Below are 16,385 nucleotides of genomic sequence, written 5' to 3'. Positions count from 1 at the left end.
TGCTTCCACTTGCAACATGGGGAGAATTTCATACTCTTGCATACGCCCATTTTTTTCTTAAGAGCAGTGCCCATTCGGACGATCCACAGTATTACATGACTGATGCGTCCTCGGTGGCAGACAGGGTTGCTGGAACAGCTACCTGGGAGGAGTAGACCTCTGGAAGCGAGGCGGAGGCCGACTTCCGGTCCATTACGAAGAACACCCGACATTTGTCTTCCACCCTCAATTACATTGTTGTCAGACGCTCGTCCGTCAGCTGCTGCAACAATGGGTCTGTTCATTACCAAACCTTCCCTCCGTGATGGCTGGTTACCAAGAAAATTTCGATCGTTTGGTTGCTTCTTGTTTGATACGCTGAGGTATTGCGTTACTAAAGGGTTAAATGAGGAGATCGTAATAATCTTCTACCTTTACATGTAGCCGACATCCGTAGCTGAGATGTTAGCGCAGCACATCAACGCCAGGGGTCCCGGGTTCGAATCCCGCTCTATGCATCGGTTTTCTTTGAAAATACCCATGTATCACTTTTATCATATCATCACTCATCCTCATCGCCGCAATTAGCCAAGTGGCAGAAAAGGGAAGTAAAATAAAGCATATCATCATCTTTCTATCATTTCCAATTTCTCATTGTCCCTCTAGATTTGTGTGATTCTTGCTCCATAATTCCGAAAGTGGGTATAACTTCGCCCTAGGACACCAGAGGTCCTGGGTTCGAATCCCGCTCTGGGGGTGTTTTTTGTGAGTCTCCATTCATCACTCATCTTTGCGAATAGCCAAGAGTGGAGAAAAGATCAAATCAACTCAGTAGTTCGGATTCCACTTTAGCTTATCTGAGTATAAAGTGTACTTGAAACTGTCACCAACATGTTTCATATGATGTCTGTCAAGTTTTAAGTAAGATAACAGTTTTTTGCGTGTAATTGTCAGTACCGTTTGGCTATACTTGATTAATGCTGCAAACAGAAGTGTGAGAACAAGGGAATAACACTGAGAGAAGCACAGCAGTAGCCTTACCTAATTTTACTTATGATTTCAATTACCTGGTGCCATTAAACCGTCATAACATATACCAGAATATCGTCCCCATTAAGATCAGATGGATTGCAGCGGCTCAGTGACAGCTGGAGCATTATGCCATTTATTAGTTCAATGGAAGAAGAATGCCTGTGACGGCCACGCCCTCCTTTCCGGTTCTTGCCAGTAAATCAAGCGCTGGATTAGGTTATTCCAGGAGGTCGGCCGCCACTTTGAGACCAGGGAAACGCAAATATGTGCCTCGCTTGTCATGCCCTCATCTGAGTAGGAATATATGCCCTGTTGTGTATCACTGCTTCAACCGGTCCGACAGTCTGTGAATGCTGAAACCGAACAGTTTACAACCAACCACGGAGGTTTTTTCGTGGGGTTGAGACTACAGACTGGAGTTTCTATACGAATATGAATCTATTTTTTTATATAGTAGGATGGAAACTTGGATCCGAAGTAAGATTTTCAAATTTAGATTTGATATCCAAAGTTTTGTTATCATAATCCATACTTTCTAACTCTTTTGTTTAAGATTAGTAGAAAAACGCCATAGGAGAATAACAGAAAAGTGAAAACCAGCTTAGAGAAAGAACAAGTAAAGAGAGAGAAAAAGAGAGGCTCCAAAGGAGAGAGAGGGAGAGGGAAATATACTGTGAAAATATCCTCACATAAAGTTAGGGGAAAAATAACTGCATATTCTCATTTCTGAGAAAACGCACATGTTAAATGATATGCTACATGACCCCATTCCCATTTGAAAATCTGGATGTAATTCCAAGACGGTGGCTTTCAAGATGGCCGCCATGATACACACTAGCCCCATCTGGTGTGTCCCCACACCACCCCAATTATCCATATCGAAATTTCATCGCCCTCCGTCAAGTCGTTTTCAAATTAAAAGGGTGGTGCCGGACTTTTGCCTCACCCTGTAGTATGAGTGAGAGAAAGAGAGAGAATTGGACAAAGATAGAGAAGGAGAGAGAGAGAAAAACAGAGTAAGAGAGAGGGGGAAATGTACTACATGAGCATGGACGTTCGCAGGATTTTTTCCAGGGAGGGGCAAGCAAGGTAATTTTTTCCAGGGGGGGGGGGCAAAGGACATATTTTCCTCCAAAATAGTGATGCCCTCTCAAAAAACTATTTCAGTCTGAAATTATCATGTTTCTTGAACGAATTTATAATAATTAACATAAATTACTGTGATTGAAATGAAATTAAGTGTGAAATATATAATGTTTAGGTACACATTCATTTTCCCCCTCCCCCCCTTCCGGACGCCATTGTACATGAGGAGAGAGTAGCAAAGAGAACAAAATCGCACGAAAAAAAGAAAGAAGAAGATAGAGCGAAGACAATTGATTGCTTATTTTACGTCGCCTTTCTTCCCCTTTTTGGTTAATCGCGACGATGAGAATGAATAAACAGGCCACGACTCAAGCCCCAAAGAGGAATATACCGTTTGTTATTCCAGACACCAGAGCCTCGATAGTCTGCAAAATGTCGTCCAGGGTGTACCACGTGGAAGTGATCGGTTAGTTCATTGAACTCTCCAGCCTAATTATTGCCTATTTTTGTGGAAGCAGGAAAAGGTTTATTAACCAAACAGAGAAAGAGGCGAATTGAGTTTTTCCTTAGTCCACTTTATATATAGAGAGAGGCTAATCGGGACTGGACCTACATTTTAAGGTGGAATCTGAACCACTGTGTACTTCGACACAAAGCTTTGGATAGTGAATATTTAACTGGAATTGTTGCCCCACATGAAATAAGAATCAAATTTACCCAGACTAGAAGGTTCATTTTCACAGATTATTTTATGTAGATGTTGTGCCACCTTTGGCTGATCGCGACAATGAGGAGTGATATGATGAAATTGAAGAATGGACACTCTGAAAGAACAGCCATGCCGAGGCCGCGATTCGAACTCGGTACCTCTGACGTCTTATGCTAACCACTCCGCCGGCATTACACAATTAACATTCCGTGTATCTGTCATCAATCATCACCGTCGTTGATTTACGAGTACCTGGCTAGGATTTATCATCGTCAGAGCTTGTTGACCCGACGGGAGAATCTCCAATGGTTATTGTTTCGAAGATCTCCCGCGCCGTGCACCTCTCGACCGATTTCTGCCAGTCGCGTGCTTGGTTCGTTTCGAGCAATTCATTAAATTCCGCTGACGCAGAAAGGTTCGGGGGATTTCACAACCGTTTCAAGTCACGAGCTCTCCTTCGAGATCTGCCAACCTCCTTCGAAAAGGTTGCCGCAAAGTGGCCTATGGCATGGTCTCCGGCGGACTCGGTTATCTACGGACGTCGAGATGTTCGCCGCGGGTGATGGATCGCTACAGGTAAGTAAAGTCTGTTGCGGGGTGGGGGTAACGAGACGAGCTTTAAAAAAGCGAGAGGAAAACGATACATCTGTGAAATTGAGACGAGACGAGACTTAAGTGTCCGAGACACTCTTTGTAAACCGTACCATATTTGAAAATCCGCCCTTCCCCAATCAAATTAACTTTATTCCACGTAACACTGATTATGAATACAAAGTAATAAATATATTTTCCACAGTTAATCCGTTCGATACCCCGGTGGAGGTGTATCGCAGCGATTCATGTCCCACTTCAAACTGTAGGCCCAGTCTCGATTACCCTATCTGTGCATAAAGAGGTAACTGCTTTGTTATCGTTATTATGAACTTTTGAGTTTGATTTTAAGTTCATTATATACACAGCAAGGCTAATCGGGACTGGACTTGAAGTGGGACCGAAACCAATGTGTACTTCCACCCTGGACCCTTGTTTACAAGGCGACGTGACTGGTACGCCCCCGCTGTGAATCTGTGTAGCGTGGTTGCATTCGGAATTATCTTTTACGAGGGTTTGTATAGCATCCAAACGAAGCGTCAAACACACGCACACAAAAACGTTGTTTGTCTTTCTGATTGATTGATTGACTTAGTGTTTTAAGTCCACTTTATGCACAGTAAGGCTAATCGGGACTGGACCTTCAGTTTAGAGTTGGATCCGAACCACTATGACACGAGACGAGCAGTCTCGATTCCGTCGCCATTTTACTGATTATTGTTGCCTCATTCTCTGTTCTCGCTATTCCTTCGTTAGCTAACTTATCTGTTCTTCACCACTTACATAGGCAGCGTCTCGCTCTCGGTGACCAGACCGTGGTGCTGATCCCATCATCGTCGCTATGGGCGAGATCGAGAATGTATAAAGCCCTACTGCCACGGCGCAACACGTTTATCGTACACAACACATTGCTATTTTTACAACCAATTCGATTCTCGTCCTTCGGGGCTTCTGTAACGCAATCTTCTTGTGTATTCGAACAGTAACTCCGAAAGCAGCTAAAAGACAAATATCGGCCATCTGGAGCAAAAATTTGGCAATGAATAGTCCCATTGGGAATAGCCCGCGAACTAAATTTACGGGGCAGCATAATATTGGCTGTAGGAATTCCCATGAAACGGGCCGATCCATCCATGCCAGAAATATCGGGAGGTTTTTTTATTTGTTGTTGTTTTTTTCGCGAGGCTCCGAAAGGCCAAACCACATCCTTCCGGCTGCAGGAGAAAATATCACCGAATAACCAAGCTCGGATTTTTTTAAATACTATTTTTAAACCTTGCACTTGTAAGTTCATGTCTGAAAACGCAATCAGAATTGGAGTCCTATAATTGAAGTTGTAAAACTCTTTCAGTACTCACTGAAGTATATTTTAAATAATGTATAATCTATCTACGGAATCGGTGGAGCAATGCTGCGCTGCAAAGAAGGGGGGAAGGGAAATCGAGTGGGCAGAGCAAAACAGTACACGCTGCTGCGAAGGCTGGTAACTGCTGTCGCTTTCCCCCTTCATGCAATCCTATTCCCTCTTACGTGTTCATTGGTATCGCGTCACTCTTGTGCAGAGACTTGGTTTCGTTCGCTTGCTCCAGAGTTACCAGGGACAAGAGTATAATAGTATGTTAGTAATCAAGAGATTCCGAGTTCGATATCCGGGGAAGACACATTATACAGAGATTCGGATCCACCTTTAAACTCTGAGTCTGTAGACTAGAGTCTTGATTAGCCTATTTGAGCACACAGTGGACTTAAAACAAAAAAAAAAATCCTTCCTCTATGTTAGATCCTTGTAGGTTCGCAATAAGTTCAACAAACTCATTGCAAAATTTAAAAATATATATTTTAGTGCCATGTTCACAATGAAGCTGTATTGTCAGTAAACAAATAAGAATAACAGTTTTTATTTTTTAAAAAAAAGCGGTCGGTTCAATACTTTTACAGAATATTGTTTTGACGAAGTAAATTGTAACGAACCCGTCTCGTCACAATTTGTACGAGTCGCACCTCTATTTTTGTGACCTTTCTGATATAAATATGTAATTAGAAATGTATCAATTTAAAAACAGGTTACACCTCTAATTTGGTAAACTTACTTAAAAATATACTTTTAATAGTTTATATTTCTTCCACTTGCTTACGCTAGCGTCGCCGACCCAATATAAAGGCGAGAGCGGGGCTAGCATCTCAGTTTGACTCCGTCTGCGGACGAGAGAAGTAGGGCTCTGCCTACGGGCAAGAGGAAAACTCCTCCTAACAGGAGAGAGAAAAAGCTATCCCACTCCACCTTCTGGTGAGAGAAATTTACTCCACTTTAGTGTGAGAGGACCCACTCCGCTTTCGGGCGAGAGATATTTAGGTAACCAGACCTTTTTCTTTCTTAAACCCCGTCATCTCGACGTTGGGGATGGTAATAGCGAAACCCCGTCTCCTCGATGCTGGGAAATTCGCTTCTTAGAATCTATTCCTTAGTTTTCCGCCTGTTACTCCTACATGTAATCAAAAAGCAGTTTCCAAGGTTACACTAATCTTTATCTTTTAAATGCTTTGTTTATAAAGCCTTTGTGATTGTTTTTCTAACAAGAGTACTAGGTATCATTTACGAAACTGTGAAACTATAAGTTTGATGTATAAAACTACTGTAAAAGGGTCTAAGTTCCTTCCTTGCTTAAGTTTGTGATGAAATAAACCTTTATATGTTTTAATTAATTTTGAGTTGTCAATGAACTTAACTGGTCAACTACGTCATAGCCCTCTAAGTGCAACATACACCCGAACCCTGAGTGTAAATAGAGTCTCATGCCACCGCTGGAGAAAAAGGTTAGCATTATGGGTAGACTTGTAACACTTAGGTAACTAAGCTATTGGTCCCATTCTTCTCCCTTGAACAGGACGTTACAAGTTATTTGGCGCCCAACGTGGGGCTCGATAATGCAAACGTGGGGCCCGAAAGATAAATAACAGGAATGTTGCAAGAATTTTTGGCGCCATAAAGTGATGTCTCGAAGGTGAAACCCGAGTTATTTGGCCACATGACCGAGCAAGTTTCAAGTTAATTGACGCTCACCCCAATAGTGTAAAACCAGTGTTAACACCAAAGAAAGAGAAAGAGGGAAACACCGCAAAATATATCCAAGCAGGAACCTAGAAGTTTGATACTAATTCGGGAAATGAATATTTAGTTGACCATTTTCAGAAGACGAACTATTGCTATAATGTGTTACCAACTCCATTTAGAAAGAGTAACTTATAGAACAAGAACAGAACTTCTAAAAGTAAATGTTATTGAACTAAGATCCCAAAGAAAGGCTTGTGGGACAGCGAAGGTACAAGGAAGAATGTCTTTATGTAGGACTTGAGTTTATATAGTGGTTAAAGTACCTCTTCCTTCGAGTGCAGTAAGGCCAAAAGGGCGTGCCAGAGCGTGGTCTCCGAAGAAGCAGGGAAGCCAAAGAAGCTCCCTGGGGTATTATATCCTAAATGTAGAGACTTGAGTAATTTACTAAAAGCCATTAAAAATGTAATACATATATAATTGTGCTGAAAGTAGCTTGTGCTCAACCTGCCAAAATAAGGAAAAGCTTATAAGCAATAATAACAAGAAGTTTTGTAATGTGATTAAGTTCAAACTTTAAATGTGCCAGGGCAACACTGAGTGATAGGAAAGTAAAATAAATTGATGTTTTCCTGAAATGTATATTAAGTACATAATGGTGTCAATAGGTGGTGTTAGTGTCTTGTAGCCTGTGCTTCACCTTGATTAAATAGATAACCAGACTGGACAGAGCTCAGTTGAGATCGGGACTGCGTAGTCTGAACTTCGTGCTTTCTACCACAGGATGGATAAGTCCCGCAGGATGTTCCCAGATGTCAAACAAATGAAAGAGAGGCTGAAGTTGAACAGTACTAAAGTGAAGATGTTAAGTGAACCTGTGCCTAAACCTAAAGGACCCATCACACGGCAAGTTAAGTTTATATCTCCCCCTCTACAGGATCCAGAAGTTCCTAAGAAGAGAAGGAACCTGATGACCCAGTTAAAGTGTACATGGATGAAGAATATTGCTGCCGAAGATATTAAGAAGGGATATAGTTCCTTGCCGTATTCTCCTTCGCGACCAGGATTAGTGGATCTGAGCAAAGTCGTTCCTAGAGCCTGCCAACGTGTGCGAGTTAGTATGGACTTATCAGCTCCTAGTTCATCTAGCCCTGTGATTGAAGGAAGAAAACCCAAAGCAATTGTAGTTCCGAGAAAGTTACCTATGCTCGTTGAAACAGTATGCTCCGGAGCAGTACTCTTGGAGCAAGAGAAAAGATCAACGAACAGAAATCTGAAGTTTTGAGTAACCAATCTAGTGTCCTGATTCGCCTCTGGATCGAACAAGTTCGACGCTTAGAAGCGGAAAAACGAAAGTTGGAATCCGAGATGCGGGACCTGACACATGCTGAGCATGTATGGACTACCCCAGAGCCTGTTCCAAGGAAGGACAGTACCGAGGACGATCTGCAGGTAGATCAACACATGGTGTCTACCCGGAGGGAAGTCGCTGCTCTTCCAGATCCACAGGAAGCTCCACTGAAAGCTCACGACTCGGAACTCCAGGCTGAAGTAAATTGGAATGGTGACGAATTGTTATTGGCTCAGCAGTTGAAAATGATTTTTGGGAGACATCCCAAGGCCATATATGCAGACAATCTCTGTCCTGCGAAAGTGTCATATTCGAGTGCCCCGAAGGTTTCCCTTCTTAAGATTTTTAAAGCGATACGGACTTTTAGCCTAAAGAGTTGATTAAAACCCAGTTCATTAGTTATGTAACCTTCTTTGAGTTCTAAACCTAGTACTTCCATTGTTGTAAAGATTGGCTTGGTCGTGTTTATCTCTCATGTAACTTGTTATTAATATTAGTTTGTAATCTTAATTGAATTTCCATATTGAAAAAAAAATCTTTATCATTAAAATATATTATATAGAGGTGATAAATTTTAAATCTAAAGATTTTTCCCGAAGGGAGGGGTTATTGTAACGAACCCGTCTCGTCACAATTTGTACGAGTCGCACCTCTATTTTTGTGACCTTTCTGATATAAATATGTAATTAGAAATGTATCAATTTAAAAACAGGTTACACCTCTAATTTGGTAAACTTACTTAAAAATATACTTTTAATAGTTTATATTTCTTCCACTTGCTTACGCTAGCGTCGCCGACCCAATATAAAGGCGAGAGCGGGGCTAGCATCTCAGTTTGACTCCGTCTGCGGACGAGAGAAGTAGGGCTCTGCCTACGGGCAAGAGGAAAACTCCTCCTAACAGGAGAGAGAAAAAGCTATCCCACTCCACCTTCTGGTGAGAGAAATTTACTCCACTTTAGTGTGAGAGGACCCACTCCGCTTTCGGGCGAGAGATATTTAGGTAACCAGACCTTTTTCTTTCTTAAACCCCGTCATCTCGACGTTGGGGATGGTAATAGCGAAACCCCGTCTCCTCGATGCTGGGAAATTCGCTTCTTAGAATCTATTCCTTAGTTTTCCGCCTGTTACTCCTACATGTAATCAAAAAGCAGTTTCCAAGGTTACACTAATCTTTATCTTTTAAATGCTTTGTTTATAAAGCCTTTGTGATTGTTTTTCTAACAAGAGTACTAGGTATCATTTACGAAACTGTGAAACTATAAGTTTGATGTATAAAACTACTGTAAAAGGGTCTAAGTTCCTTCCTTGCTTAAGTTTGTGATGAAATAAACCTTTATATGTTTTAATTAATTTTGAGTTGTCAATGAACTTAACTGGTCAACTACGTCATAGCCCTCTAAGTGCAACATACACCCGAACCCTGAGTGTAAATAGAGTCTCATGCCACCGCTGGAGAAAAAGGTTAGCATTATGGGTAGACTTGTAACACTTAGGTAACTAAGCTATTGGTCCCATTCTTCTCCCTTGAACAGGACGTTACAAAATGTTACAAAATAGCATTAATAAACCTTTGTGTAAAAAAAACACAGTATTGGTTAACTAAAGTTATTATATGGCTTCATGACAGCTTCGTTCAAAACCCATGGAAAAATAAGTTGTAATTTTGTGAAATTTAATAATTTCTTTTACGCATCTCGCACAATTTGCCTCAGTCTAATTTGAATGATGGTATTATATAATTTTATTTCCGGTAAAAGTATGTCTGAAAATCCATGGTTTTTGTAACCTTTCCTTTGTAATATAAGGTATTGTGCTTTGTACTGAATATTTTACTATAAGCATAGTGTATTTTTTTAATGAAAACGTTAACATCAACAAATAACCTTTGTGCTGTTTTTCATAATATCGGATATCCTATAAATGGTTGTATCCTGATATTTTGACAAAAGATGTATTTTTCCATGCATTTCCGAGTATTATATTCATTCATCAAGTCTCGCATTTACAAAGTTTGTTAATTTTACACATGAACGTAGAAGAATAAAAATTCTGATAAAGAAGTACAATAACGATGCCATTATACCTGTATATCGATAGTCAGAAATATTTTACTTTAAAAATTGGGGGTTGCTGCCCACCCTTGCTCCCCTTTAGTGTCATTATTTTGATGCGACAATAGCTGTAGCTAGATGAATATTTGAAAAAAAAAATTACTACCCAGTTGATCAAGAAGTGAATTTTGGCTGAAATTAGTTTCAAATTGTCAACTGGAGATGCATCCGCATGAATAATAACCAATAATAGTAACAATCTATTATTCCACATTTACAACTAAATTTAGAAAATCGTTTGGAAAGCAAACGACAGCGCTAAAGATGCCTCTGGATAGCCAAACAGATGAAGGGAAAATGTCCGGGGAATTCGAACACGGCACTTGGCGATACGGAGTGGGACGGCAAACCGTACATCTCTAGATGGCGCTTCCTATGCCGGACATAAACACAAATATTTTGTCTTATATCTTGTATTGCATGCAACATACGAGAAGAGAATTGCGTAATTAGACTTACTTTTTTTCCTCACACAGGCACGATTTTACCATTATTAGGACGCTTCAGTGGCACTCTTCCACGCTCAAGATTTTTATTCTTGAAAAACAAGATATTTAACAAATAGGTGGCAAAAACAAGATGTTAAAATTACCGGCGGCACGAGAAAAATCTGCACGAAGTTACACTGAAACACGAAACTGCAAAAAAAAACATCCCACGGAGTTTCCTTGACAAGGCGTTGGTGGCAGCACTATGCAATTAATTACGACGTCAAACTCGAGCTTCCGTGCAGGTCGTCTGTACCGTACAAGTAAACGGCGAAAGAAAAAACTACTTGTTTTTTTTAAAAACTAGTATCAGTCTTTTTTTTCCCTGACTGATACGAGGAAAGCTTTCTTGAAGGAAAGAGTATGTCAGGACATACACATAGAAATTTCTAATTAAAATACACCTTCGCAAAGTAACGGTAGCCTTTACAATCCAGTCTAACCAACTTTCACGAAAATCGTGCCTTTCAATCATACAAACACCTTAATATAGCATGTGCAGTAGATGAGACGTGTTCGGCTATGTTAAGATTCTTACTTAATTTCCTTATTACAGTAAACAAATTACGTTTCTCTGAAAGAAGTGCAGTTCAGGAATCGTGTACTTTTTCTGTCAGTTCGACTACACACACTAAATAATTGCAACTCCATTCTTTGTCAGATGAATGCATTTAATGCTGATATCATACTTGGAAAAAGCTAGAAACAACATGAAAATTGTCAGAAATGAATGTTAATACATAATCAAGTATTATTATTAAGACAAGCCATTTGATGATTTTGCATCTTTAAAGATTGCTCGAGCAATTTTAAGTAATGAAATACCTTACCCTGATTATTAATATATTTGCCACAATTATGAACGTTTCGATGACACTAAGAAGTGAGACGTTTAATTTACCGCTTATTTAGGTTGTAGTTTTTGTTGAACCCTTAAAAAAGACCTTAGCTTAAAATAAGCAAACGGTAACCACAATTGAGACAGATACATGAGGAAACGAATGCAAATTAATTAACAAACTACAGTTAATTATACCTGGCACGAATGACCGTTACTCACTGTAGTTATCAAACCCACTGTAGCCAACGCCAAAAAACTTTCGGGTACACGTAGCCTTGGTCATAGTGAGTCAGTCCTTCACATTGTCTCTTAGGAGTGGCTGTTTCCACTTCGAACCACGAAGGCGCCACCGAACGGCCTTTTTTGAATCTTCTACATTTTATCTGCAAAACAACGTTTAGAAGTAAACTTCAACATAAACATGCACGTGCATGTCAGGTCAGCAACCCCTCTTGGTTATTATAATTTTATTCTTGATACCTAATGAGCTTGTACGGGGCCGTTCCGTTGCACATTTGACATGGCTCACGGCTTCGTCGTAACAGAGGCAAGTTTGGGTGCGGAGTGAATTAGGCGGGATGTTTCTGCATTGCTCACGGTAAGGTTCAAGTGCTACATACCTCCTGCAGTACCAGCATGAAGAAACAAAGGAAGCTAAGAGGAAAATTTGTATGCAAACGTGATAACCAGTTCCTCCTACGCTCTTGCACTGCAAAATTCTGTTCGCAGGTGGAACCCAATGGACTACTCCTCCCCTCGCCGAGAGATAGATGAGGAAGTTTAATTTTTCTCTGTCTTTTCGGGTAGAGTAACTTATGGTCATGCATATCTACAGTTCCATTGCAACGATTAAAGGTGGAACATTAGGCTGGGAAATGAAAATATATTCATGCAAAGCAGCATCTCATCCCATAGGCAGCACGAACAGCGTACAGCCAACGGCAAAGGTAATAGTAGACAAGCAAAACAGACAATGAAAATGGTGGACAATTCGACAATTCACCTACTGTATCTTTTGCGGTTAGGTGTACGTGATCGGGCTAATTTTTGAAATCACAATGAACGTAATTGGGTTTGTTTTCTGGGAAAAGCAATCCGTGCATTAAAATTGTATATATATAGTTATAAAAAGCTAAGGCCGAATCACACGGAACTAGATTATACAGTAGGAATGCCCTATTTGGCGCCGAACTGGCTACCTGGGTGGAAATCATGGCCGCCGAGCTGGCTGCTTGACTGGTTTTGAGGAATCGAATAGGCCATGTTCTAATTGCAACTGTCTTTTCTGTTGTATTACCAACCACGGTAATATGATATAATAAATCAGGTGGGTTCGATTTTATACAAAATAATAATTTAACCCATAACTAAGATTATACAACATGGCTAACTCCATGCTTGACAATCCCAATCAACAAAACAATTGAACATCTATATTCAAAGAAATAATAACATCATAGATGTTTCACAATCTAGCTACTGCAACTTTCCCCTTCTTCCAAATGACAGTTGCAACCTGTCAGGTGGTTTCCTCCTTCTAAAATATCGTCGTGGACTGTTCACTGCGGAGGCGGTAACAGCTTCCTCTCGCCCAGTCTGCGGTCTCTCCTCACACGCCCTGTCCTGCGCTGGCACGGAACCTTCAAAGATCCAAAAGTTATCTTCTCCACTGTCTGTATCCGACCTGTTAGATTTAAACTTCACTTGATGCAGGTGTACCCTTCTCGTTGTTCCACGGGCATTGACCAATAACAAGCGTCTTCCTAAATGACCCGTAAGTGTAGCTCGTACGTATTTTGGAAATCTGGATGTATAATTTCTTGTCCACACTGTACTTCCGATTGATGATAATTCTTCGTTCTCATTGGTCTCATTTCTCACCACTTCCTTATTAGAACAACTCTGAACTCCTATCTGGTGTAACATGAAATTTTGCCTCCAATTGGGCCATAAAATATCGAGCCAAGTTCTTCCTACAATTGGTTGTGGCAGATTTTGTTTACAAACAAAAACATTCATATTATATTTGTTATCTCTCCACAATACATCCAACATAACCTGACCTTCTAATGCTAATGGTCTTCCATCAGCATTTTTCAGATTGATATTTGCAGGTTGAATCTTTAAATATGGAAAAGATTGATCGAGAAATCTTTTATCAAACACACTTACAGAAGCTCCAGTATCGATCTCAAAATTAACTAATTTACCATCACAATTCAAATCAATTGTACATTTGTCAGCATTATGCAAAGTTCCAACTACAGAGTTGAATTCAAATTGCCGTTCTTTAGTAGAACCATACTTGTACAACGGTAACTGAAAAGTGTGCAAGGGCTCGCGTGATATTAACAATTCTTGATGTTCCTTTTCTGTATTACACTCAATAGCATCTTTACATTCTTTCGAAATTACATCAAGAGACACATTACTTAAGCAACTGTTAGATTCAGTGGATTTATTACGAAATCTACAAAATTTCTGAATATGTCCTAAGAATCCACAATAATTACATCTTACTTGCTTTAAATAACATTTACCTTTTTCATGCGTCTTTCCACATTTATAACAAATCCATTGTCTTGAAGTTCCAGGTTTCTCATTAACTCTGCTCTTCTCAAACTGATTATTAAAGTTAGTTTTTCTATTGGAGAAAGTTTGGAAAGGTTTAGTCTTGCTTTCATGAAGCTTATGTACATTATAATCAGTAGCAAAACCTTCCTTTTGATGGAATAGCCGTACATCTTTCTCAACCATTTCCATATTCACGGCAATGTCGCAAGCTTTAAGAAAGGAAACGTCGCCTTCTGATAACAATTTCTTTCTTGTAACTTCACTGCTAACTCCAAACACCAGCTGATCTCTTAGCATATCATTTAAGAATGCTCCAAAGTTACACTTAGTAGCTGCATGTTTAAGAGAAACAATATACTCTGATACAGGTTGACCTAACTCTTGCTTCAAAAGATGAAAACGGTATCTTTCTGCCACTACATTTTGCTTCGGTTGAAAATGATTCAACAATACATCTTTTTATTACTTCGTATGTTTTACTAGCAACAGAATCTGGAGTAACTAAATCCCTTAAAACATCATATAAATTTCCTCCACAGAATGCAATAAAATGACTAATTTGCTTTTCCTTTGGAATACCATTAGCAACACAAATCTGTTCAAACCGCTCCAAATACGAATCCATGTTACCTTTATCCACATCGAAAGGTTCCAGAATATGTCCTTGAATCCCATACATAGTCGCCAAATTGTTGTATTACCAACCACGGTAATATGATATAATAAATCAGGTGTATATATATATATATATATACTATCGGTGGTGTGTATGTATGTGTCTTGTGTTGTAGTTGTGCTGTCTAGCATGTTTGTGAAGTAGTTATGCTGTCTAATATGTTTGTTTTGTCTTGCGTAGTAGTTATGCTGTCTAATTTGTTTGTTTGTCTTGTGTAGTAGTTGTGGTGTGAAGTTTGTTTATGTTTATATTGTGTAGTAGTTGTGGTGTGTTTGTGTTTATATTTTGTTATAGTTGTGATGTGTTTGTGTGTGTCTTGTGTAGTAGTTGTGCTGTCTAATGTGTTTGTGTTCGTCTTGTGTAGTAATTGTGCTGTCTAATGTGTTTGTGTTTGTCTAGTGTAGTAGTTCCTCCATTCATATTGGGGGTTAGGCGTAGAGCTGACAACTCTGCACTGTAAAAACACATGTCAAGAAACAACAATATAAGGCCATGGATGTTCCCAAGGTAAAATATTCCGGAGGTAAAATAGTCCCCCGTTCGGATCTCCGGGTGGGGACTACTTTGGGAGGTCTCTGGACTAAGGATAAGATCTACATTAGGAATAAATATATTAAATTAGGCACTTGGAATGTTCTCAGCCTTTACCGGCCTGGGGCATTTAAGTGTACAGTTAATGAGATAGTTAAGTATAAATTAGATGTAGTAGCTGTCCAGGAAGTTAGGTGGCCAGGAGAAGGGAACTGTAAAACTAAAAATTATACTTTTTTCTATGGTGGTACTGAAAATCATAATTTTGGAACAGGCTTTTTCATAAATAATAGAATCATCTCGGCTCTTAAAACAGTAGAATTTATTAATGATAGGATATCATATGCAGTTTTACAGGGTAGGTGGTGTAAAATTATTTTAATAAACATACATGCACCAACGGAAGATAAAGATGATAATACTAAAGATGATTTTTATACAGAGTTAGAACAGGTCTTTGATAAATTTTCTCAGTATGATATGAAAATTCTGTTAGGTGACTGTAATGCACAAATTGGCAAAGAAGAGACATTGAAACCCACAATTGGTAAAGAAAGTCTTCATGAATTAAGTAATGATAATGGTATAAGATTGATTACTTTTGAAACCTCAAAGAATTTAATTGTGAAAAGTACCACTTTTAAACATAAAGATATCCATAAATATACCTGGTCTTCTCCAGATGGTAAAACTCATAATCAGATAGATCATATTCTCATTGATAAGAGAAGGCATACTAGTATAATTGACGTTCGTACACATAGAGGTGCTGACTGTGCCAGTGACCATTATTTAGTAATTGCTAAATTAAGAGAAAGACTCTCAGTGATAAATCATAAGCAACAAAATCTAAAAGTTCTAAAATTTGATACAGGAAAGTTTACTGATGAAAGAATTAAGAAAGATTACCAAATTAAACTGTCAAATAGATTTGATGTTTTGCAGGATTTAAATGATGATGAAAATATAAATGAAACAGACGTAAATAAGAATTGGGAGCACATACGTAATACAATAGAATCAGCAGCTAAAGAAAGTATAGGATACCATAAGCCGAGAAAAAGTAAGCCATGGTTTGATAATGAATGTCATAATCTAATAGAAATAAGAAATCAGGCTAGACTTAGGTGGTTAAATAACTCTGATGATACAAATCTAAACAATTATAATAGAATAAAGCGAGAAGTTAACCGCACGTTTAGAAGTAAAAAAAGAGATTACTTGAAAAGCAAAATTAACGAAATTGAAACAAACAGCAAAAATAAAAATATCAGAGATTTATATAAAGGTGTAAATGAGTTTAGAAAGGGGTGGCAACCTAAAGTAAACTTGATAAAAGATAAAGACGGTGATTTTCTAGCTGAC

General features: G+C 39.1%; 1 protein-coding gene across 3 annotated transcripts in view; it reads left to right on the top strand.

Moving 5' to 3' along the window:
• The window catches only part of LOC145981006 (activating transcription factor 3-like), a 139,994-nt gene that overhangs the window by 93,562 nt on the left and 30,047 nt on the right, over positions 1 to 16,385 (top strand). Inside the window, exon 1 of one of the 3 annotated variants that reach the window (XM_083114102.1) lies at positions 3,315 to 3,382. The exons of the other annotated variants lie outside the window; for them this stretch is intronic. The gene's annotated coding sequence lies outside the window, so the exon portion shown is untranslated. Of the gene's footprint in view, positions 1 to 3,314; positions 3,383 to 16,385 lie in introns of those variants that run through there. 3 annotated transcript variants of the gene reach the window in all.

Source organism: Lepisma saccharinum, chromosome 28, assembly GCF_977018435.1.
Source record: "Lepisma saccharinum chromosome 28, izLepSacc3.1, whole genome shotgun sequence".
Lineage (NCBI taxonomy): Eukaryota > Metazoa > Arthropoda > Insecta > Zygentoma > Lepismatidae > Lepisma > Lepisma saccharinum.
This window is presented reverse-complemented; position numbering and strand designations above follow the sequence as displayed.